We start from the raw sequence: 24,714 nt of genomic DNA on the forward strand, positions 1-24,714 counted from the left end.
GAGAACATAGGAATGGATGAAGTTTTCCTAAATATGATAAGCATCTAAAGCCATCAAGAAGCATTACATGTAATAGGGATATACTAAAAGCATTCTCAGTAAAATCAGGGATGAAACAAGGATGGCTATCATTACTACTACTACTACTATTATGCAATATCACATTAGAAATGCTAGTTTTAGTAAAGAAAGAAGAAAAAATAAATTGAAGGAATTAAAATAAGAAACAAAACTCTCAGTCTTTGCAAATAATATGATGGTATACTTTGAAAACCCTAGAAAATCCACTAAAATACTACTTGAAACAATTGACAACTTCAGAAATAGCAGGATATAAAATAAACACACTAAAATCATATACATATTTATATACATATATACATTTATATATGTATGTATGTATATATATATATATATATATATATATATATATATATATATATATATATATATATATACATATCCAACAAAACACAGTAGTAAGAGAGAGTAAGAGAAATTCTACTTAAAGTAAGTATAGACAGCATAAAATACTTGGGAGTTTACATGCCAACACAAACCCTAAAACTATATGAAAACAAAGTTCATCTATCAGATCTATCGAAAGGGGAACAAGCTATGATCAAAGAAGATATAGAGACAATTGCAGAATGCAAAATGGATAATTTTGATTACATTAAATTGAAAAATTTTTTGTACAAATAGAACTAATATAACTAAAATAAAAAGCAACGTAGTAAAACCAAGAGAACAATGTAACTATTAACAATATTGTGAGATCTTCCACCTTAATAGAAGCAGCTCCTTTCAGTTCAGAGAACTATGACAACTGTATTAGAATGGGTAAGGACATATTTATCTAAAATTTGTATGCAATGCTAACATTGCCATTTGCTGCTGAGGGAAGGGTGGTGGGAAGGGAAGATAGAAGGAAATTTTTTAACTTGAAAATAAACATGTGCTTATGGATGAAAATAAATAAATAAATATTTTTAAAAAATAAAAACAAAGTAATGTAATGAGTTGCGAAGGAATTTTTATAGCTAGTGTTTCTGATAAAGTATTAATTTCTAAAATTTATAGAGGACTTAATCAAATTTAATGAATACAAGTAATTCTCCAATTGATAAATGATTAAAGGATATAAACAGGCAGTTCTCAGATGAAGAAATTAAAACTATAGTCATATAAAAGTGCTTTAAATCATTATTGATTGGAGAAATGCAAATTAAAACAATTAGAGCAAGCAGAACGTCCAAGAGAGCTAAAAGGAAAAATGCTTGATATTGGAGGGGATGTGGGAAAACTAGGATACTAAAATCTGTTGGTGTAGTTGTGAACTGATCCAACCTTTCTGAAGAGCAATTTGGAACTATGCCCAAAGGGCAATAAAACTCTGCATACCCTTTGTTCCAGCAATACCACTACTGGTCTATATCTCAATGAGATGACAAAAATGGTAAAAAAAAAAAAATACAGGTACAAAAATATTTATGGCAGCTTTTTATTCTGACAAAGAACTGGAAATTTAGGGGTTTGCTCAACAATTGGGGAATGACTGCACAAATTCTGGTATGTGAATGTGATAGAGTACTTTGAATCATGAGGGACAGGACTTCAGAAAAGCATGGAAAAACTTACATGAACTGATGCTTAGTTAGGTGAGCAGAACCAGAAGAACATTGTACACACTAACAGCAGCCTTGTGTGATGATCAATTATGATGAACTTTCTCATATCAGCAGTTCAATAATCAAAGGCAATTCTAATTAACTTGGTTTGGAAAATAGTGAAAACATCCAGAGAAGGAGCTGTGAAGTCTGAATGCAGACCACATAAATTTTTTGAAATTTCTTTTATGTATTATGAGTTTTTCCTTTTTGATTTGATTCTTCTTTCACAACATGATTAAAGAGGATATTTGGTTAACAGAGTTATACATGTATAACCTACATGAGATTGTTTTTGTCAGAGGGAGGTGGAGTGAAGGGAGGGAAATAGAACAATGTGAAATTCAAAACCTTACAAAAATGATTGTTGAAAACTATCTTTACTTGTAATTGGGAAAATAAATTAATTTGAGAGAGAGAGAGAGAGAGAGAGAGAGAGAGAGAGAGAGAGAGAGAGAGAGAGAGGGAAGGAAGGAAAGGAAAGAAAAGGAAACAAAGAGTGTTTGTACATATATAGAGAGATCAATGTAATTTACTTGCTTTATTTTCATGTGTTAAAGTTATTACATCAGACAGGAGAGGCATAATATAGCATCTGAGTGAATAGTTAGGTCACCCTAATGAATTCAAATAAAATCTTTCCTCTTAAAGAGGTGGAGCATTTTATTAACTAGCATTTGGAGAGTGTGATTATTTTTTATGTCTTTGTTTTTATGGATTCTATTTTTCTTGAGAGACAATGACTAAAGCAGCATGGCAGATTCTTATCTGGTGTTGTTTTATCCCAAATTAGAATCCTTTATTGACTATTGTAGAGAATCTTAATCTTAAATTACCTGTATACTTCATCCAGGATTTTAGTGTTTCTGCACACTTTATAAAACTGATTTTATCTATAGCTTTTAAAATAATAATTGCAATAACTACTACTAATAATCATAATGTTGCTATAATTATTCAATTTTTAATAATAGAGAAAGATCATATTTTTATGGAATTGCTTATATTTTCATAAATTGTGCAAGTTGTAATATATTAGTTATGTGTGTAATTCTGAGTGCAAATATACCTGAGTGATTTAGCATTGCACAGATAGATGCTGATAGCGTTTCATTAGAAGAAAATTTTAAAGAATGGGTCAGGTTTAAGGCTATCCTGTGCAAATGGGCTTTCATGAAAATTGGAAATCTCTTTCCCGTGAGAATATTTTTAGCGTTTTTACATTATTTTTGAGAAAAAAAAAACTTCTAACATCTTTTTGTTTTAATTAGTAAATTTTAAAACAAAATCTTAATTAAACCAATCTAAAGCTTTTCATAGATTCAAAGGAGGAAGAGAGCACAAACAGTATTTGTCTTACCCCAAGAGTTGGCCAGTGAAGAAAATGAGACCCAGCATACCTATATAACTTAATATAGATTGAATTGATCCCAAGTAGAAGTTGGAATTTTCATCCATATCTTATGGCTCTTAATTCAGTATTCCTTCTCTACTGTATCTCATAATCATGATTTAAAATCTTTCTTATTGCTGTTACTTTGCATTTATATATTGTATTTTCAACAACATTCTATTAAAAAAAGACTTCTGTGAATTATCTTCATCAATAAGATAGAAATCTGAGTACATATCAATCACTAATATGCACATACATGCATAATATGAAATGTCTTTTTAAAGACATTTTCAGTTATTAACAAAAATGGAAAGATGTGAAGATGACTATCATCATATCCCCAACTTTCTAGACCTCATTTTCTTTTGGAATCCAAAGACAATGAGACTGAACATCTAAATTCATTCCTTCAGTCCTGGTGCCTTTTTTTCCCCTTTCCCCTTTCTCAAAGAGAAAGGTTGGTCTTTCTTGTCTGTGTAACATGGCAATATCGTGGTTGATTGATCATACTGGCTTTTGTTGCCTAGTTTTCTAGCTTGCTTCGGTAGTGTAACATTTCATTGGACACTGAATTATTTTGATTCACCGTGGCACTGCTTTTCTGAAACTATCTGTAGATGGACATAGGTCAAGGGGAAGGAAAATTAAGGGTCACCTTCAGTTTGTACACTGTAGCATTTTCATTTTCTATAAAGCTAACAACATTCAGGCTCCCTGTTGGGTAGGCTTTTTTTCCTAGTCTATTATTTTCAGAAGAGAGGCTGCATATGACAGTCTCAGAATCCTACCAGTCTGAACACAGATGGTAAAGATTATGCCACACTGAGACTTGACCTTCAAAAGCCTGCAGCTTCTTTTCAAGGTTCCTCTCTTTTGACAGTTCAACTGGCATTTTTTCTAAATTTCACTGTTTAAATTTATTTGGTTTATTGGTACGGCTCTTCTCTGATGATACTTAGGAAGAACATGCAATACAGAGGGGTTAACTTAATTTTTAAGTAATATGCAAAGACTTCACAGATCCAGATACTAGCCTAATTATTTCCCATCGATTATGACTGTGATCTACTAGCAGCTTCACTCTTGGAGCAAGCTTAGTCGGTAGTAATTGCTGAAACTAATCAAAAGGTACCTGGAATAATGAATTTCCACCTGTCTGAGCTAAATATTGAACTGAGGCTAAAGGAGAAGAAAGGTGAGGAGAGAAAGTAGCAGCATCTAATGCATAACAGAAAGGAGAAATTTTATGAGCTAGTTGTAAATAGCATAAGCCTAGGAGGAGCATAAACCTACCATTTAGTAACTTCATTAAATGATAAATTCATATGGAAAATTTATGGAATTAAAATATTATGGGGGCAGGTAGGTGGCACAATGGATAGAGCACTGGCCTTGGAGTCAGGAGGACCTGAGTTCAAATTTGGCCTCAGATACTTAATAATTACCTAGGTGTAGGATCTTGGGCAAGTCACTTAATCCCATTGCCTTGCCAAATAAAAAGGTTACAAAATATCATTTGGGGGCAAAGATGAATAAATATTAAGGAAAACTGAGTAAAGAGATTGTAGTACAAATATCTTTGTCAGGGAACTCAAATGATAGAATATTAATAAGAAAAGCTAGATCTTTATTATACAACTTTATGATGACCTACATATAGCAACTGAAACTGTTTTCCTTCTAAAAACTCAAGGGAGATATGTGTGTATCTCCAAGAGTTATTAAGAGTTATGAGGTGAATTCTCTGAAGGAAAGTTTAGACCTGTTGGGTTTCTGAGTTGAGACTGTAGTTAATCTGCTCCATTCTCCTTACTTCAAACAGTAATATAATCATTATAATAATAACTTGATGCCATAAAATGTTGAAATATTGTTTTAAATCACCATCTGCATTCCTTTATTTCAGTGAAATAAATTATAGTTTTACCAAAGATTTGGGATAAAAATTACAGATTTAATATGGCAGTTAAAAATTTTGGTATAATTTTAGAATGCCTGTAGAATTAGATGTTTGATCTCAAGTGAGCAGGTGATAAAAATGTCATCTAAGATTTGTTTTTATTTGACAATTTCATTAAAAAAGGCTTTGCTTTTCAGACAAAATATGAGAAAAAACTAATTAAAATGGAAGCATTCAATAAATTTACATTTGCAATGTCATATAATGATTTTTTTGTTTGTTTTTGTAAGACAGCATCAGTGAGAAAGAAAAAAGTAGACTAGCAGTTTCTCAAAGGAATCTGCTGGAGCTATGAGGAGGGATGGCCAATTAAAATATATGTTCAGAGTCAAACTAGAAAGAGGGATACTGTCTATAAGTGAATTAGAAAAAGTCTCCAGAAGGAGAGAAGGTAAATTAGGGGCAGAAATAATCCCCCCAAACTTTAAACCCTATAATCAGTCCTAAACTGCCACTGTTTTCCACGATTAGGTTACACGTTATTCTTTTTAGCCTCTTTTCTTTGAAATTGACCTAAATATAATTTAAATCCTATATGAACATAACCACACTCTAAATTTGATTCCAAAGACCAAGGACTACTAACTTAAACTTAGAAAAAAACTGATATCTTATTGTTTGATCTTGCTATCTCTTATACTTTATGTTTCTTCCTTAAGGATATGATTTCTCTCTCATCACATTCAATTTGGATCAATGTATACCATGGAAATAATGTAAAGACTGGCAGATTGCCTTCTGGTGGGGGTGTAAGGGAGTAAGATTAGGGGAAAAATTGTAAAACTCAAAATAAATAAAATCTTTAAAAAATAAATTTGATTCCAATTATGTTTTTAAAGCATAGAGCAGAGTGAGACTTTCCCTATGTTTTTCAACTTCCAAGAACAGCCCTCACATATTATTCATGGTAGTTGTTATGGTACTAAATGTAGGATGCTTGTGTAAGAGGAAAAATAGATATATAAATTCAGAGAATGATATAATAAACAATAATAATGGTAGCTAAAATTTATATATCATTTTAAGGTTAGCAAAGTATTTAATAGATTTTGAATCATTTGATAGAGCTAAAAATGGCCTTACAGACAGCTAATCCAAACTCTTCTTTATATAGATGAGGAAAACTGCACAAAAAAGAAGAAATACTTAACTTTAGTCCTATAGTTCAAAGCAGAAGCACAACCAGAACCTAAGTATCTTGGCTTCCAAACAACACGACCTGATGTAAAGCAACTTTTTCTTCTGTGAAACAAGGGCTAGTTGGGGAGTCAGGTGGCACAGTAGATATAGTCCTTGTCTTGGAGTCAGAAGGACTTGAGTTCAAATGTGGCCTCAGGCACTTGATTATTACTAGCTGTGTGACCTGAGCAAGTCATTTAACCCCACTGCCTTGTAAAAGCCAAAAATTATAAAAAAAAAAAAAAGGGAGAAAGAAGAGCTAGAAATCTTGATAAGATTCTGTTTTCTTGTTTTAAAAACAGACATATGATTGCATTTTATTGTTCCTTGTATATTTGATATGTTATTTTTAAATACGTTTTACATGTTATACTAGACTACTCTCAAAGTAATACTTCTATCAAAAAACCAAAAACAGTTAAATAAAACCAGGCAACATGGTGACCAAATCTGATACCATAGGAAATAATCTGTACTCATAGGTATCACCTCTTCAACAAAGTGAGGTAGGGGAAGAGATGATTCCTCATATGTTATCTTCAGACAAGCATTATTATTGTAGTTATTCAGCATTGAATTTCATCTTGTTATCTTTTCCATTTTGCTAATCATCGTGTACTCTATTCTGATTCTGCTTATTTCACATTGTCTGAGTTCTAAGGTGAGATCAGCTAAGATAATGAATGAAAATCACTTACTAAATGTTAAATCACTATGCAAATGTGAACTGCAATTTTGTTATTATTATATTCATCTTCCCATATTGTTCTGAATTTCTATTGTCATTTTTAATCATATTCCATTGCAGTCATAGACCATAATTCATTCAGTATTTTTCCCACTAATGGACAACTTTGTAGTCTTTAGTTACTACAAAAATTTCTGCTTTAAATATCTATACATATATACATATGTTCACACATATTTGTGTATATATATATATATATATATATATATATATATATATATTTGAATCCTTTCTATCTTTGCTCTCTTTGTAAACACCTGGGTGAAGGTTTTGAACACAGAAGTCACATCACTGAATTTGTCAAAGAATTATAAAGAATTATAAATTACTCTCTCACATTTCCATAAAATTTTATTGGTCCCATCTTTGCACAGTTTCATGAATATTGATTTTTCTGTTCTGTATCATTTTTTGCCAATTTACATTACATAAAATTTCAGAGCTTTTAAAACTTGCATTTTTGAATCATGAATGATTTGCAAGTATTTTATTAATTTCAAACCTTTTTTAAAAAATTAAAACATTTTGAAACATTTTGTTAGTCTAATCATTGTGTAAATGTTGGTCTAATCAGTTTTGTAAAAATTGAAACATTATCTACTAATCTTATACAATTGGGTTAATTATATAACTATCTATGGGGAGATAGGAGAGGGAGAGAGAGAGAGAGAGAGAGAGAGAGAGAGAGAGAGAGAGAGAGACAAAAGACAGAGACAGAAAGACAGAGAGGGAAAGAGAAGATAATCTGACCAAGAAGGGAAGGCATTTGAAGGTTTAAAAAACCCTAAAAGTCATCTTGTAGAGAATAAAATTTGAATTGAGTTGAAGAAAGCTAGGAAAATTATGAGGAAGAAGTTAAGAAGGAGAATATTCCAGATCTGTGGAACATCCAGTACAAATATATGGGATTGGGAAATGAAATATTGTATGCAAGGAAGTGAAAGCAGGCTATAATAGGTTGATCATAGAATGAGTAGAGGAGAATTAGCTATTAGATGGGTGGAATGTTAGGGTGGAAAGAAAGGATGGAAAGGATCTTTATAACAAAGAGCTTTATAAGCCAAGCATAGGAATTTTTTTTTCCCTCAAAGGAAATAGAGGATCACTGATGTTCATTGAACAGGAAATTGATGTGTAATCCCCAGCACTTTAGAAAAAGAATCACCCTGCCAACTGAATGGAAGATGGATTAGAGTGGAGAAACACAGGGCAAGGAGATCTATGAGAAGGTTATTGCAGTAAAAAAGCAAGTGATAAAGAGGAAGGGGAGCCAAAATAGTGGAATAGAGGCAAGAACCTAGCCTCGTTCTTTCAGTATTGTCCTTCAAACAACTTAAAATAAAACACAGTGTTCAAACAGTAATACCAACAAAAAAAGTCAAGGGAAACCATTTTTCCAGTCTAAAGGAAATCAAAAGGTCTTTGGGAGATGGTTCTGCCAACAGGGTCTCCTGGAGGGCAACTGCTGGCAGCAGCAGGTAAACTTTAATGCCAATTATTGGAGGAGCAGCTTCTGGGCCTCTCAGCCCAGAGCCAGAAAGAGGATTGGATATGTGGTGAGAAAGAGGTTTCAGGGGACCCTTTCTTGGCATTGGGTGAAGCTGATGAGGCTTGGCAAGTCTATTATTCACATACAGTTCTGAAGCAGTATGTAGTGGTCAGTGACAAAAAATCAGGAGCCCTGCTTGCAGTTCTAAGGCAGAGAAGAGCACAAGGGCTTGGAGCTTCATGGGAGAAGGTGCCCTGGTCATCGATTTAGAGCCAAGAGAAGCAGCAAACAATTATAGACTAATTTCTCTCATGAATATTGTTGCAAAAGTTTAAAATACAATATTAGGAAAGAGATTGCAGCAAGCTATTACTAAAATAATATACACTCTGATCAGATAGAATTTATTCCAGGAATACGGGGATGGTTCAATATTAGGAGAACAATCAGCATAATTGGCCATATAAATAACAAAATTAATAGAAATCATACGATTATCTCAAGAGATTCTGGAATTTTTTTTTTTTTTTTACAAAATATAGTACCCATCCCTTTCAAAGTGAATAGAAACAAATGGAGTTTTTCTTAAGCTAATACAAACATATGTAATGGGTATAAGCTAGAAGCATTCCCAATAAAATAAGAGTGATAACAATAACATCAGGTGAAACAAGAATGCCCATTATTAAAATATTTTATTAAAAAATTAGCTTTATCAATTGAAGAAAAAGAAATGGAAAGATTTAGAATAGGCAACGAAGGAAAAAAACTCACTCTGCAAATTATATGATGATTTTCTTAGAAAATCCTAAAAAAAAATCAACTAAAAAACTTCTTGAAACAATTAACAACTTTTGCAAAATAGCAGGATATGAAAATAAACCCACATAAATCATTAGCATTTCTGAATCATGCCAGTGAAGACTAGGAGTAAGTGATAGAAAGAGAAATTCCATTTAAAGTAACTGTAAAAAAACTTAAAATACTTGAGAAATACCTGCCAAAATTTCCAGCATCTCTTGAGATAATCGTATGATTTCTGTTAATTTTGTTATTTATATGGTCAATTATGCTGATTGTTCTCCCAATAAACTATATGAATACTACAGAACACTTTTTTACACAAATAAAGTCAGATCTAAGCAATTAGAGAAATGTCAGTTGCTCATGTGTAGGGAGGGTTGATATAATGAAAGTGACAGTTATGCCTAAATTAAATTACTTATTCAGTACCATACTAATCAAACTATTAAAATGTATTTTATAGAACTTGATAAAATAGTAACAAAATTCATCTGGATGAATAGAAGTTCAAGAACATCAATATTGGGATATGAATAAATTTTCAATAATAAAAAAATATGAAGGAAGGTAGCTTTACCAGATTTAAAACTGCATCATAAAGTATCAGTACTCAAAATTTTCTAATGCTGGCTAAAAAATAGAGTTGTCGGTCAATGGAATAGATTAGGTATAAAAGAAACAGTAGCAAACGACTATAGTAATCGCTTGTTTGATAAACCCAAAGATCCCAGCTTTGGGGCTAAGAATTTAATATTTGACAAAAATTATGGGAAAAACTGAAAAATAGTAGGGCAGAATCTATGCATAGACCTATATAGAAATAAGGTCTAAATAGGTACATGATTTAGATAGAAATTGTGATGCCATAGGTCAATTATGAGAACAATAAATCATTTATCTGTCAGATTTATGAAGAGGGAAGGAGTTTCTGAACAAACAAGAAACAAAGAACATTACCAAAGGCAAATGATATAATTTAGATTACATTAAATTTAAAATATCTTGCACAAATAAAAACAATGCAACCAAGATTATAAGAAATGCCAAAAGCTAGGAAAATATTCTCATTTATTATTTTGTTTAAAGTACTCATTTCTAAAATATATGATAATTGAGTCAAATATATAAGAATGCAGCTTATTCCCCAATTAATAAATGGTCAAAGGTTATCCATTTGCAAGTTTATGAGTGCCATATTTTTTATTACTCTCCTTCCCTACTCCCTCCCTGCAATATCACACAATCTGGTATAAATTGTACAAGTACAATCATGCTTAACACATTTTTTATATTGGTTATATTGAAAAAAAGAATTAGAACTGAGGGGGAAAAACCATGAGAAAGAAAGGAAAAGCATAAAAGAAATTTTAAAATTTAAATATAGTATGCTCTGCCCCATGTTAAGACTTCATAGTTTTGGGGTTTTTTTAATTGTTTGATAATTTGTTTATATTTTTTTCCAGGATGTTGATTGCATTTTCTATAATAAGCCTCTCATGATTGTCTTTGATCCAATATCAAACAATCCATACCAATAAAATTACCAAAAACTAATTAAAGAACTAGAACAAAATCATCTAGAGTAACAAAAGATCAAGAATATCAAGGGATTAAGGAAAATATTCATCATAATTGATCCATCTCTCATTATTACCATTAATGTGTTCAATATTCTCTTGGTTCTGCTCATTTTACTTAGCACCAGTTCATGCAAGTCTTTCCATGATTTTCTTGCATGATTTCTTACAGAATAATAGTACTGCATAACATTCATTATACAATAACTTGTTCAGTCATTTCCCATTTGATGAGTATTCCCTCAATTTCCAATTCTTTGGCACTGCAAAAAGAGCTGCTATAAATATTTTTTCACATGTGCTTCTTTTTATGATCTCTTTGGGTTATGGATCCATAGTTGCACTGCTGGATAAAATAATATGCACAGTTTTGTTGCCCTTTGTGTGTAGGTCCAAATTGATCTCCAAAATGATTGTATCAGTCTACAACTCCATCAATAATGCATTAGTGTCCCAGTTTTCCAATATCCTTCCCAATATTGATCCTCTTTCTTTTTTGTCATTATAAACAATCTGATAGGTGTGAGACAATACTTCAGCATTATTTTAATTGGCATTTCCCTAATCAATAATGTTTTGGAAAATTTTTTCATATGATTATGGACAGCTTTAATTTCTTCATCTGAAAATGCCAGTTCAAATCCTTTGACCATTTATCAATTGGAGAACGACTTGTATTATAAGAAATTTGACTCAGCTCTCCTCTCTCTCTCTCTCTCTCTCTCTCTCTCTCTGTGTGTGTGTGTGTGTGTGTGTGTGTGTGTGTGTGTGTGTTAGAAATGAGTCTTTTATCAGAAATATAAGCTGTGAAAATTTTCTGTTTTCTGCATTCTTTTTAATCTTGGCTGCCTTGGTTTTGTTTGTGCAAAACCATTTTAATTCAATACAGTTGAAATTATTCATTTTGCACTTTGTAATGTTTTCTATCTCTTGTTTGCTCAAAAACTCCTCTGTCCATAGATTGACAAATAAACTATTTCTTCTTCTAATTAGCCTAAGACATCACATTTTCTATATGAATCTGATACCCATTTAAATCTTATCTTGGTATAGGGTATGAGATGTTCACCTATGCTTAGTTTTTGCCCTCCTATTTTCAAGTTGCTTTTGTCAAATAGTGAATTCTTATCCCAGAAGCTGGAATCTATGGGTTTATTAAACAGTAGGCTTCAAAAGTCATTTGCTATTGTTTCTTTAAACCTAAATTATTCTACTTATGTACCATTCTATTTTTCAATCAGTACTCAGATAGTTTTGATGACTGAAGCTATTTTAAATCTGGTACCACTAAGTTTCCTTATCATTTTTTTTCCTGTTAATTCCCTTGATATTCTTGACCTATTGTTGCTCTAGATGACTTTTTTCTACTTTTTAAGTAGTTTTTTGGTAGTTTGATTGGTATGGCATTACCATTTAATTTAAGTAGAATTGTCATTTTTATTATATTAGCTGGATCTATCCATGAACAAATGATATTTTCCCAAATGTTTATTTAGATCTGACTTTATTTGTGAAGTGCTTTGTAACTGGATGGAATTGTTGATTATTTTTCTATGATTTATTGCTTGAACTATTCATTCTTTAAAATTAGTTTCTGGGGCATCTAGGTGGCCCAGTGGATAAAGCATCAGCCCTGGAGTCAGGAGTACCTGGGTTCAAATCCAGCCACTTAACCGCATTTGCCTTGCAAAAACCTAAAAAAAAAAATAAAAAATAAAACCAGTTTCTTTATTTTAAATTAATTTTTATTTTAACTTTTCATGATCCTTTATTACATGCAATTTTTATTGCATCATGGGCTGAAATATGGGTTCAAAATATCTGCTTTTTCTTTATTTGATTATAAGGTTTCATACCTTAATACATGGTCAATTTTTGTGTAGGTGTCATGTACCTCAGAGAAGAAGGTATATTCTTTTCTATTTACATTCAATTTTCTTCAGAGATCTGTCATGTCTAACTTTTCAAAAGTTCACATATGTTCATATATTTTCTGAATTTGTCTTCACATGTCGATTAACAAGTTTTTATGTGGTCTAAAATTATTCAAAAATGGCATTTCTCTTTCTAGTTGAGCTTTGTAAGTCATATAAAAAATAATAATGATTTATGTGGGTTTATTTTTATATCCTGCTACTTTACTAAAGTTGTTATTTCATATTTTTTAAGTTTTTTAAAGGTTTTTCTAGGGTTCTCTTAGTACCATCATATTTTTGCAGAGTGAAAGTTGTTTGTTTATTGCCTAATTCATTCAATTTTTTTCTTTTCTTATTACTAAAGCTATTATTTCTAAAACAATATTGAATAATAGTGGTGATAAAGAAAATCCTTGTTTCACTATTAATCTATTTGAAAATGATGCTGGGGAGGACTTAAGGCCAAGATGGTGGAGAGAAGACAGGCATTGTGTTAAGTGCTTCTCTTTCCCCTCAAAAACAACATGAAAGGAATTTCTCTCTCTCTCTCTCTCTATCTCATTTTTTTTTATTTTTAGGTTTTTGCAAGGTAAATGGGGTTAAGTGGCTTGCCCAAGACCACACAGCTAGGTAATTATTAAGTGTCTGAGACCTGGATTTGAACCCAGGTATTCCTAACTCCAGGGCTGGTGTTTTATCCACTGTGCCACCTAGCCACCACAAAAGGAATCTCTTAACAGAAATTCAATCAACAAAACCCAGAAAGAGAAGCTAGAAGAAGAACACCTACCAAAAAGGTCTGTCTCAGAGGAGTATGGTGAGCCAGGAGAAAAGAGCAGAGGGTCAGCTGGGAGAGGCCAGAGGGCCAACTTTAGCCTTAGAGACTTTAGTGAGTGGGGGGTGTGAAATCCAACTTTAGGTGCAGAGTCTTTGGGGGGGGGGGGGCTAAGGGAGGGTGAGTTACAGCACAGAGATTCAGAGAAAGCCTTAAGAACAACCAGCTGGGCCACAGCCCAGAGCTCCATACTTTCAGTTGAGCCCTTTTCCCAGAACAAACAATAAACAACCTCCCACCCCCTCAGGCTAAGGCATGGGCAACAGAATTCACTCACTGGAAAGAAATTAACTCCCTACCCCCAGGGCCCAGCCCAGTGTTCAAGATCAACTCAGAGCCTGCTGCTTAGGGCCCAAAACAATCCAGAACCAGCACTCCCTACTGGCCAGCCCTTGGAACTACTATGCCAAGTGAACAAGCCTTTAGTATCTTCTAAAGCAAACCTCTGAGAGCCAGCCCCCCAATACAAGATCCTAAAAATATGAAGAAAGGCCAGAGTAAAGGGGGACCCAGGGAGAAATACTTAAAAGAAATAGATTCTAACCCAGAGAGAGATCTAGCACTTCTGAGGAGAATATGAATTGGTCTCCAGTCCAGAAAGATTTTCTTGAAGAAATCAGGAAGGAGTTTAAAATTAAATTGGGAAAATTGGGAAAAGAAACTCAATAGAAAACTAACACCTTGCAACAAGAAAACAGATCCTTGGAAAATATAGTTGGGTAAATACAAGATGAGAATAACTCTCTCAGGTCTTCAATTAGGCAAATGTAAAAAGAAAATGATTCTCTCAAAACTACACTTGGGCAAATGGAAAACTCCTTCAAAAATAGAATTGACCAACTAGAAAAGGAGATGCAAAAGATAAATGAAGAACATTCTTCTTCTCTAAAGAAAAAAAAGAATGAAATTGGTGGAAACTAATGACTTCATGAGACAACAAGATTCTGTTAAATAAAACCAAAAGATCAAAAAAACAGAAGAAAATGTAAAATACCTCATCAGCAAAACCACTGATCTTGAGAACAAATCAAGAAGGGATAACCTGAGAATTAAAGCCCTTCTGGAAAACACTGAAGAGGAAAAAAGCCTGGAGGACAATAAAGAGTTAGTAATTATAATTTTGAATGTGAATGGAATGAACTCTCCCTTATAAAGTAAGCAAATAGCAGACTGGATAATAACCAGAATCCTACAATATGCTGCTTACAAGGAACTCATTTGAAGCAGAGAGATATACATATAGAGTAAAGGTAAAAGGGGAGCAAAATATATTTTTCTTCACCTGAATTGGAAAAAGCAGGTTTAGCAATCCTCATCTCAGGCAAAACAGCTGTAAAAATTGATAGCATTAAAAGAGATAAGGAAGGAAACTATATCCTCCTAAAAGGTACCATAGACACTAAAGTAATTTAAATACTAAATATATATGCACCTAATGGTATAGCATCCAAATTCATAGAGAAGTATTTGAAAGAGCTACAGGAACATATAGAGAGCAAAACTCTACTAGTGGGAGACCTCAACCTCTGGCTCTCAGATTTAGAAAAATCTATGCATAAAATAAACAACTAGGAGGTAAATAGATTGTTAGAAAACCTAGATATGATAGACCTATGGAGGAAACTTATTGGGGATAGAAAGGAATATGCTTTTTTTTCTGCAGTATATGGCACTTACACAAAAACTGACCATGTACTAGGGCATAAAAACTTAATGGTTAATTGCAGAAAGGCAGAAATAGTGAATAAATCTTTCTCAGATCATAATGCAATAAAATCATAAGTAATATTGGGCCAGGAATATATAGACCCAGAATTAACTGGAAACTAAATAACCTCATTTTAAAGAATGAGTAAATCAAGCAACAAATTATAGAAAGAATTAACTGTTTCATCCTAGATAATGACAATAATGAAACAACATACCAAAACCTATGGGATACACTGAAGTAGTCTATATATTATATCTTTAAATACTTACATGAATAAGTTAGAGAAAGAAGAAATAAATGAACTAAACATGCAACTAAAAATTTAGAGCTAAAGCAAATTAAAAGTACCCAATTAAATGCCAAATTAGAAATTCTAAAAATTAAAGGAGAAATTTAAAAAATAAATTGAAAGTAAGAAAACTATTGAACTAATAAATAATACAAAGAGCTGGTTTTATGAAAAAACAATAAAATTGATAAACCTCTGGTCACTTTGATTTAAAAAAAAAGAAAGAAGAAAACCAAATTGCTAATATCATAAATGAAAAATTGTGAATTCATCACCAATGAGGAGGAAATTTAAGTAATCATCTGGAATTAATTTGCCAAACTCTGCCTATAAATAAGGCAATCTAAGTGAAATGGATGAATATTTACAAAAATATAAATTCTCCAGATTAAATGAAGAGAAAAATAAAAAACCTAAATAACTCTATCAAAGAAAAAAGAAATTCAACAATATTATTGAACTCCCTAAGAAAAAATTTACAGTGCCAGATGGATTCACAAATGAATTCTGTAAAACATTTAAGGAACAATTGATTCCAATTCTACATAAACTCTTTGGAAAAATAGGTGAAGGCAGGAATGCAAGGTTAGTTCAATATTAGGAAAACTTAGATTTTTTGTTGATATAATTAATTATACTATCAGAAATAATATCATATCAAGAGATGCTGAAAAAGCTTCTGACAAAATATGGCACCTATTCCTACTAAAAACTCTAGAAAGTGTAGGAATAAATGGACTGTTCTTCAGAATAATAAGCAGCATCTATCTGAAACCATCAACAAGCATTATATGAAATGGGGATAGGCTGGAGGCATTCCCAATATGATCAGGGGTGAAACAAGGATGCCCATTATCACTGCTACTATCCAATATTGTGTTTAAAATATGAAGCTCAGCAATAAGAGAAGAAAAAGAAATTGAAGGAATTCAGATTGGGAAGGAAGAGACAAAACTCTCACTCTTTGCAGATAACATGGTGGTATGCCTAAAGAATCCCAAAAATCATCTAAAAAAACTACTAGAAATAATTAACATCTTTATCAAAGTCACAGGATATATAATAAATCCTCATAAATCCTCAACATTTCTATATATGATTAGCAAGAAAGAGCTAGAAAGAGCAATCACATTCAAAGTACCCTCAGACTATCTAAAATACCTGGGAGTATACCTGCCAAGGCAGACTCAAAAACTTTTTGAAAACAATTACAAAACACTTCTCACACAAATAAAATTGTATTTAAATAGTTGGGCAAACAGCAACTGTTCAGGGATAGGTTGAGCTAATATAATAAAAATGACAATTCTACCAAATCTAAACAACTTGTTTAGTGCCCTACCAATCAAAATTCCAAAAAATTACTTTAATGAGTCAGAAAAAGTTGTAAGTAAATTTATATGGTGAAATAAAAAGTCAAGAATTTCCAGGAATTCAATGAAAAAAAGTGTAAAAGAAGGTGGCTTAGCCTTATCAGATCTAAAATTATATTATAAAGCACCAGTCATCAAAACTGTCTGTAATTGACTAAGAAATAGAGTGATAGATCAATGGAATAGACTAGGTGCAATAGCAGTAAGTGATTTCAGTAATCTGCTATTTAATAAACCCAAAGAGTCTAGCTATTGGGATAAAAACTCTCTCTCTTAGATAAAACCTGTTGAGAAAATTGGAAGTTAGTTTGGAAGAGACTTAGATTAGACCATCACCTCATACCCTATACTAAGATAAGATAAAAATGGATACAGGATTTAGACATAAAAAAAACCAATATTATAAGCAAACTGGAAGATCAAGGATTAGTTTACCTGTCAGATCTATGGAAAGGGAATCCATTTGTGACCAAGGAAGAGATGGAGAACATCATTAAAAACAAACTAGATAATTTTGATTACATTAAATCAAAAAGCTTTTACACAGACAAAAGCACAGTAAACAAGATCAAAAGAAATGTAGTAAATTGGGAAACAATTTTATAACTAGTATTTCTGACAAAGGGCTCATTTCTAAAGTATACAAAGAACTGAGTCAAATTTTCAAAAAAATCCATTCCCCAATTGACAAATGGTCAAAGGATATGCAAAGGCAATTTACAGCTGAGGAAATCAAAGCAATCCATAGTCATGAAAAATTGGTCTAAATCACTACTTATTAGAGAAATGCAAATTATAGGATCTCTGAGATACCACCTCACACCTCTCAGACTGGACCAATATGACCAGAAAGGACAATGATCAATGTTGCAAGGGATGTGGAAAATCTGGGACACTAATACATTGTTGGTTGTGCTGTGAATTCATCCAACCTTTCTGGAAAGCAATTTGGGATTATGTACAAAGGACAACAAAAATGTGCATACCCTTTTATCCAGCAATACCACTACTAGGTCTGTACCCTGAAGAGATGGTAAAAAAGGATAAAAACTTCACTTGTACAAAAATATTCATAGCAGTCCTGTTTGTGGTGGCAAAGAACTGGAAATTAAGTGTATATCCTTCAATTGGGTAATGGCTTAACATACTGTGGTATATGTATGTCATGGAACATCCCCAGGAGGGATGGGAATTCAGGGAAGCTTTGGAAGGATTTGTATGAACTGATGTTGAGCAAGAGGAGCAGAACCAGAAAAACATTGTACACCCTACCAGCAACATGGGGTTGATGATCAACCTTGATGAACTTGCTCATTTCATCAGTGCAAACACCAGGTATAATTTTGGGCTATATGCAATGGAGAACACCATCTGTATCCAGTGAATGAATTGTGGACTTTGAACAAAGAACAAAAACTATTACCTTCAATTTCAAAAAAAAAAACCCTCTTATCTTATGTAATTTTGCTATCTTTTATACTTTAATTTTCTTCCTTAAGGCTATGATTTCTCTTTCATCACATTCAACTGAGATAAATGTATACCATGGAAACAATGTAAAGACTGACAGAATACCTTCTGTGGGGGTGGGGGGAGGGAAGCAAGAATGGGGGGGATTTTAAAACTCAAAACAAATAAAATATTTCTTAAAAAATAAAGAAAATGGGGCCGCTATGTGGCACAGTGAATACAGCACCGGTCCTGGAGTCAGGAGTACCTGGGTTCAAATAAGGTCTCAGACACTTGATAATTACCTAGCTGTGTGGCCTTGGGCAAGCCACTTCACCCCATTTGCCTTGCCAAATCCTTTAAAAAAAAGAAAATGATGCTGGGGGCAATTAGGTAATCGGATGGATAGAACACTGACGCTAGAGTTAGGAGGACCCAAGTTCAAATTTGATGTCATATACTTAATAATTACCAAACTGTGTGACCCTGGACAAGTCACTTAACCCCACTGCCTTACCAAAAAAAGGAAAGAAAGAAAGAAAATGCTGCTATTTTATCCCCATTACATATAATGTTTCCTGATGATTTTAGATGAATTTTGCTCTTTATTTTAAGGAAATTCATTTATTTCTATATACTTTAATGTTTTAAATGGAAATTGGTACTATATTTTGTCAATGACTTTTTCATATTACTCTTGTTAGCTTTGTAATTAATATGGTCAATTATACTGGCTATTTTCCTAATATTGAACCATTTCTTCATACTTAGTATAAATCCTACCTGATCATGATCTTAGTAATAATTTGCTGTAATATCTTTGCCAAAATTTTATTCTTTAGGGAGATTGGTCTTAATTTCTTTATCTATTTTGATTCTTCCTGGTTTAGGTATAAACACCATATTGGTATTATAAAAGAATTTATCAGAACTATTCCTTCACATATTTTCAAATAGTATATATGGATTGGAATTAAAGGTTTGGTAGAACTCACTTGTTCACCCCTCTGACTCTGGAGATTTCGGCTTAGGAAGTGTATTGATGATTTCTTCAGTTTTTTTTAAATGGGCTTATATAAGTATTTTATTCTCTTTTCCATTAATCTAGGTAATTTTTATTTTTATAGGTATTCAACCATTTCACTTATGTTGTCAGATTGTATGCCTTCAGTTGGGCAAAATAACTGAATTAGTACCTTAATTTTCTCCTCATGGGTAATTAATTGCTCATTCTCATTTTTAATACTGATAGTTTGGTTTTCTTTTTTTTAAAAATTAGATTAACTATTTTTTTCATAAAACCTAATCTTAGTTTAATTATTAGTTCAATAATTTTTTTCTTTCAACTTTATTAATTTCTCCTTTGATTTTCAGAATAAGTTTGGTATTTAGTTGGGCATTTTTAATTTGTTCTTTTTCTAGCTTTGTTAGTTGCATGCATGCCCAATTCATTGAACTCCTTTTATTCATGTAAGCATTTAGAGATTTCCTAACAAGTTATTTGGCTTCATCCCATAAGTTTTCATAGGGTGAATCATCATTGTCATTTTTATTGAATGATATGTTTATGATTTTTATGATTTTTACTTGATCCACTCATTCATTAAAATTAGACTGTTTAACTTTCAATAATTTTTAATTCTATCTTTCCATGGACTTTTACTACACATAATATTGATTGCATAATGTACTGAAAAGGATGTATTTAAAATTTCTTATTTTCTGCATTTTATTATGAGGTTTTTGTAGTCTTAATATATGGCCAATTTTATAGGTGCAATGTACCACAGAGAAGTTATATTCCTTTCAATCCCCATTCAGTTTTGTCCAGATAGCTATCATATTCAATTTTTCAAAAAGTCCATTCATCTTCTAAACTTATTTCCTTTGTTTGTGGTTAGATTTGTCTAATTCTAAGAGAGGGTTGAGCGTCCTCCACGAATATAATTTTGTTGTCTATGTCTCCCTGTAATTCATTTGACTTCTACTGTAAGAATTGGGATGCTAAACCTCTTGGGGTGTATTTGTTTAATATTGTTATTACTTCATTGACTATGTGACCTTTAAAGAAGATGCAATTTCTTTCCTTATCCCTTTTAATTAGTTCTTTTTTTTGCTTTTGCTTTGTCTGAGATCATAATTGTCAACCCTGTTTTTTTTCTTTTTTACTTAACCTGAAGCATAACATTTTCTGCTCCAGTCATTTTCCTTCCTCTGTGTGTATCTCTCTGCTTCAAATAAGTTTCTTGTAAGCAACATATTATAGGATTCAACTTTTTAATCCACTCTGCTATCTGCTTTACATTTTCTTTCCATTCACATTCATAGTTAAAATTTCTAACTCTTGACCTTCCGTATTATCTTACCCATTTTTGTACATTTTTATCTAGTTTCCCTTTATCCTTCCTTACAAATATTTACCTTCTAAATGCTACCTCTCTCAATCTACCCTCACTTATATCAATTCGCTTTTCTCTTCTTAACTTTTTCCACTTTAACTTTATTTTACCTTCTCATTCCCTTCATCAGTCTCTCCTTTCTCTTTCTTTCCCCCTTCCCCCTCTATTTCCCTTTGGAGTAGGTTATATTTCTTTCTTTATTTTTACAAGGCAATGGGGTTAAGTGGCTTGCCCAAAGCCACACAGCTAGGTTATTAAGTGTCTGAGGCTGTATTTGAACTCAGGTACTCTTGACTCCAGGGCCAGTTCTCTATTCACTGCATCACCTAGCCTCAACTTGGAGTAGGTTAAATTTCTAAACCTAATTAGAAATGTATGTAATTCCCTCTTTGAGCCAAATCTATTGAGATTAAGATTTGGTCAGTGCTCACACCTTTCCTTCTTTCCTTTGACAACAATAGGTCTTTTGTGCCTCTTCACGTGGTTTTATTTATCTTCTAATGCCTCTGTTCTTCTCCCAGTATAATCCTTTTCCATGTCTTGTTTTAGACCAGTCTTGTACCTACACCTTCTATCAAAGAATACTCCTTTTATCTGATAAAAGTACAATTCTCAAAGAATGATTTATTGATCTGTTGATTGAATTAAAACTTCATCTCATGATCAGGTCATACTGACGGCCCTTGTCTAAATACCCTTCCCTCAACTGATCATTAGAAATACAATTGTCAAGAACAATAAGTATCATCAAATTATAAGCATCTTACACCTACACTCACTTTGCAAGGACACTCCCTTCAACTATCCCATGAGTCAATGTATCATCACATTATAATCAATTTATACCCACATCTTCTAAGTATGCTCCCTTCAACTCTCCTAAGAGAGGTACAATTCTCAGGACTTATAGGTATTGCCTTCCTGTGTGAGGGTATAGGTTTGTTGATCTTGACTAACAATTTTTTTCCCTTTATGATTACCTTTTTTTTGCATCTCTTTAATACTTATACTTGAAGATTAGATTTTTTTTATTCAATTCTTATTTTTTTTTAAATCAGGTAAATCTGGAAGTCCTCTATTTCACTGAAAATTCATCTTTTCCCCTGAAAGAACAGACTGAATTTTTCATGGTTTTTGGTTCTTGGTTGTAACCCAAGTTCCTTTGGTTTTCAGAATATCACATCCCAGGTTCTCTGATCCTTTAATATTGAAGCTGATAATTCTTGCGTAATCTTGACTGTGGCTCCCTTATATTTAAATTGCTTTATTTTTGGATGCTTGAAGAATTTTTTTTCCTTGAGGTAAGAATTCTGAAATTTGAATATAATATTCCTTGGAGTTTTTATTATGGGATCTCTTTCTCGGGGTGATCAATGACTTCTTTCAAGGACTATTTTTGTCTTCTTGTATTAGGATGTAAGGGTAGGCTTCAATGATAATTTCCTGAAAGATATTTCCAGTCTCTTTTTCTGATAGTGACTTTTAGATAGACAAGTAATTCATAAATTATCTCTTCTAATTCTACATTCCAGGTCATTCATTTTTCATAAGAGATACTTTACATTTTCTTCTATTTTTTCAGGATTTTGGTTTTGTTTGATGTCTCAATCAAGATATTAGTTTTCATGTATGTAATTCTAATTTTTAGGGTTTTATTTTCTTCAGTTAGTTTTTGTTTCCTTTTCTTCTTGGTCAATCTTACTTTTTGTGGAGTTAATTCATTTTCTACATAGCCATTTTTATTTTTCCATTTGACAAATTTAACTTTTAAAGGTATGGTTTTCTTCAGTAAATTTTTCATAATTCTCTTGCATGATTCATTTTATTTATCCATTTTTTCTTCTTTCTCTCTTATTTGTTTTCTAAAAATCCTCTTTGAGCTCTTCCAAGAGGTCTTTCATTTTGAGATTTCAGATACCAACATTTTGTCACTCCTTTTGTCCTCTGTTTTTAATCATACCTATCATTAAACTAGCTGTCTCTTTGGTTAGCACTATTTTTGCTCATTTTGATAGTTGAGCTCTGCTTTTGGAATATTAGGGGTATAGGCCTAAGGTTTTTGTACTGGGGGCCTGAGTATGGTCCCTGGCTTGCCATTTGCTTATGATATTGCTTATGGTGTTTCAGGTGCTAGTGGGTTTGTTCCCAGCATTAGTGTAGCCCAACCCAGTCCCACCTGAGGGCTCAAACTTTGTCTTCTGAGCTGAGGCTGGGACCCTTACTGCTGGCCTACTGCATCACAGTTTGCTGAACTTGGACCCAAAATGTGCTGTGACTAAGAGCCTTCTGTTGGTTTTTCAGTTCTCCTGACTCTGCTGGACTTTATTCCTCTTTTATTCATGTGAGACATGTCTTCACTGAAGTCCCTTCATGATATCTTGAGTTCAGAACTTGTTTTAGTCTCTTTTTGTTACTGTTGTTGGTTCTGAAGCTTTAGGATCTGTTTTAAGACTACATTTCAAGTTGTTTCAAGAAAAGCTCCAGGTTCTTCCTAGCTTTGTGCTGCTGTTTTGGCTCCACTCTGGAAGTCCCTGGATAGTATCTTTTCCTCCTTGCTTTTCTAAAGTCCAGTTGTTCATGGGTTTTCACAGAACAGTTACACTCCATCTCATTCATTTGTTCATTCAAGCATTCCCTCCATTTCCTATTCTTTACCTCTACAAAAAGAACTGTTATAAATATTTTTGTACATGTGGGTCTTTTTCCATTTTTATTAATCTCTTTTTATTACAGACCTAACAGAATTACTACTGGATCAAAGGGTTTGCACAGTTTTACACTTTTATTGCTCTTTGAGCATAGTTCAAAATTGCTTTCCAGAATGGATGGCTTAGTTTGCAACTCCATCAACAATGCATTGTGTTCCAGGTTTTCCACATTCCCTCTAACGCTGATCATTTCCCTCTTCTGGTACAAATTGTTGGGAAAACTGGAAAGAAGTATGACAGAATTGGGCATGGATCAATTTTTTTTGTACCATTTACCAAGACAGGATCAGAATGAATTCCTGTCAGATACTATAAGAAAATCTGAAAAAAACATGGGGCATATTATTTATTAGATTATGGAAAGGTGATCTATTTGTGAATAAACAAGTTACAGAGAACAGAGTGAAGAGTAAAATGAATAATTTTGGTTACATTAAATTAGAAATGCTTTGTACAAATAAAACAAAGGAAAACAGAAAACTAGGAGAAAATCATGACCTTTTAGATAAAGGTCTCGTATCTCATATATATAAAGAACTTAGTAAAATATATAAGAATACAAATTGATTAATGGCCAAAGGATAAGTACTTTCCAATGACAAAATCAAAATAATTTATAGTCATTTGAAAAAATGCTGAAAATCACTACTTATTAGACAAATAGAAAATGGAAATGCTTTGAGATATCATTTTATAACTATCAGATTGGCTAAAATGATTAAAGTCTAAAGTAACAAATTAAAAAAACTGGGATACATTCTTACATTGTTTGTCAATCCTTTAACGTTTTTTTTTTGTTTGTGAATGATAAGTTTATTACCAAAAAGAAAAAGTTAAAGAATTTTTTCAAAAAGACATTAGAGGGGTGGCTAGGTGGCTCAGTGGATAGAGCATCAGCCCTGGAGTTAGGAGTACCTGAGTTAAAATCCAAACTCAGATGCTTAATAATTGCCTAGCCATGTGGCCTTTGGCAAGCCACTTAACCCCATTTGCCTTGCAAAAAAACATAAAAAAAAAGACATTAGATGTTTCAATGGCTTTCTAATTCTAGAAAAGGTTCTTAACCTAGAGTTAACTTTTTTAAATGTACAATTCTGTCATGTTTTCAATATAAATGACTTCTTTACATATATTTATTTCATTTTTTGCTTTAAAAACAATATTCTGAGAATAGACTTCATTTGACTGCCAAAGAGTTCCATAATAAATAT

Source organism: Macrotis lagotis, chromosome 6 (genome assembly GCF_037893015.1).
Source record: "Macrotis lagotis isolate mMagLag1 chromosome 6, bilby.v1.9.chrom.fasta, whole genome shotgun sequence".
Lineage (NCBI taxonomy): Eukaryota > Metazoa > Chordata > Mammalia > Peramelemorphia > Peramelidae > Macrotis > Macrotis lagotis.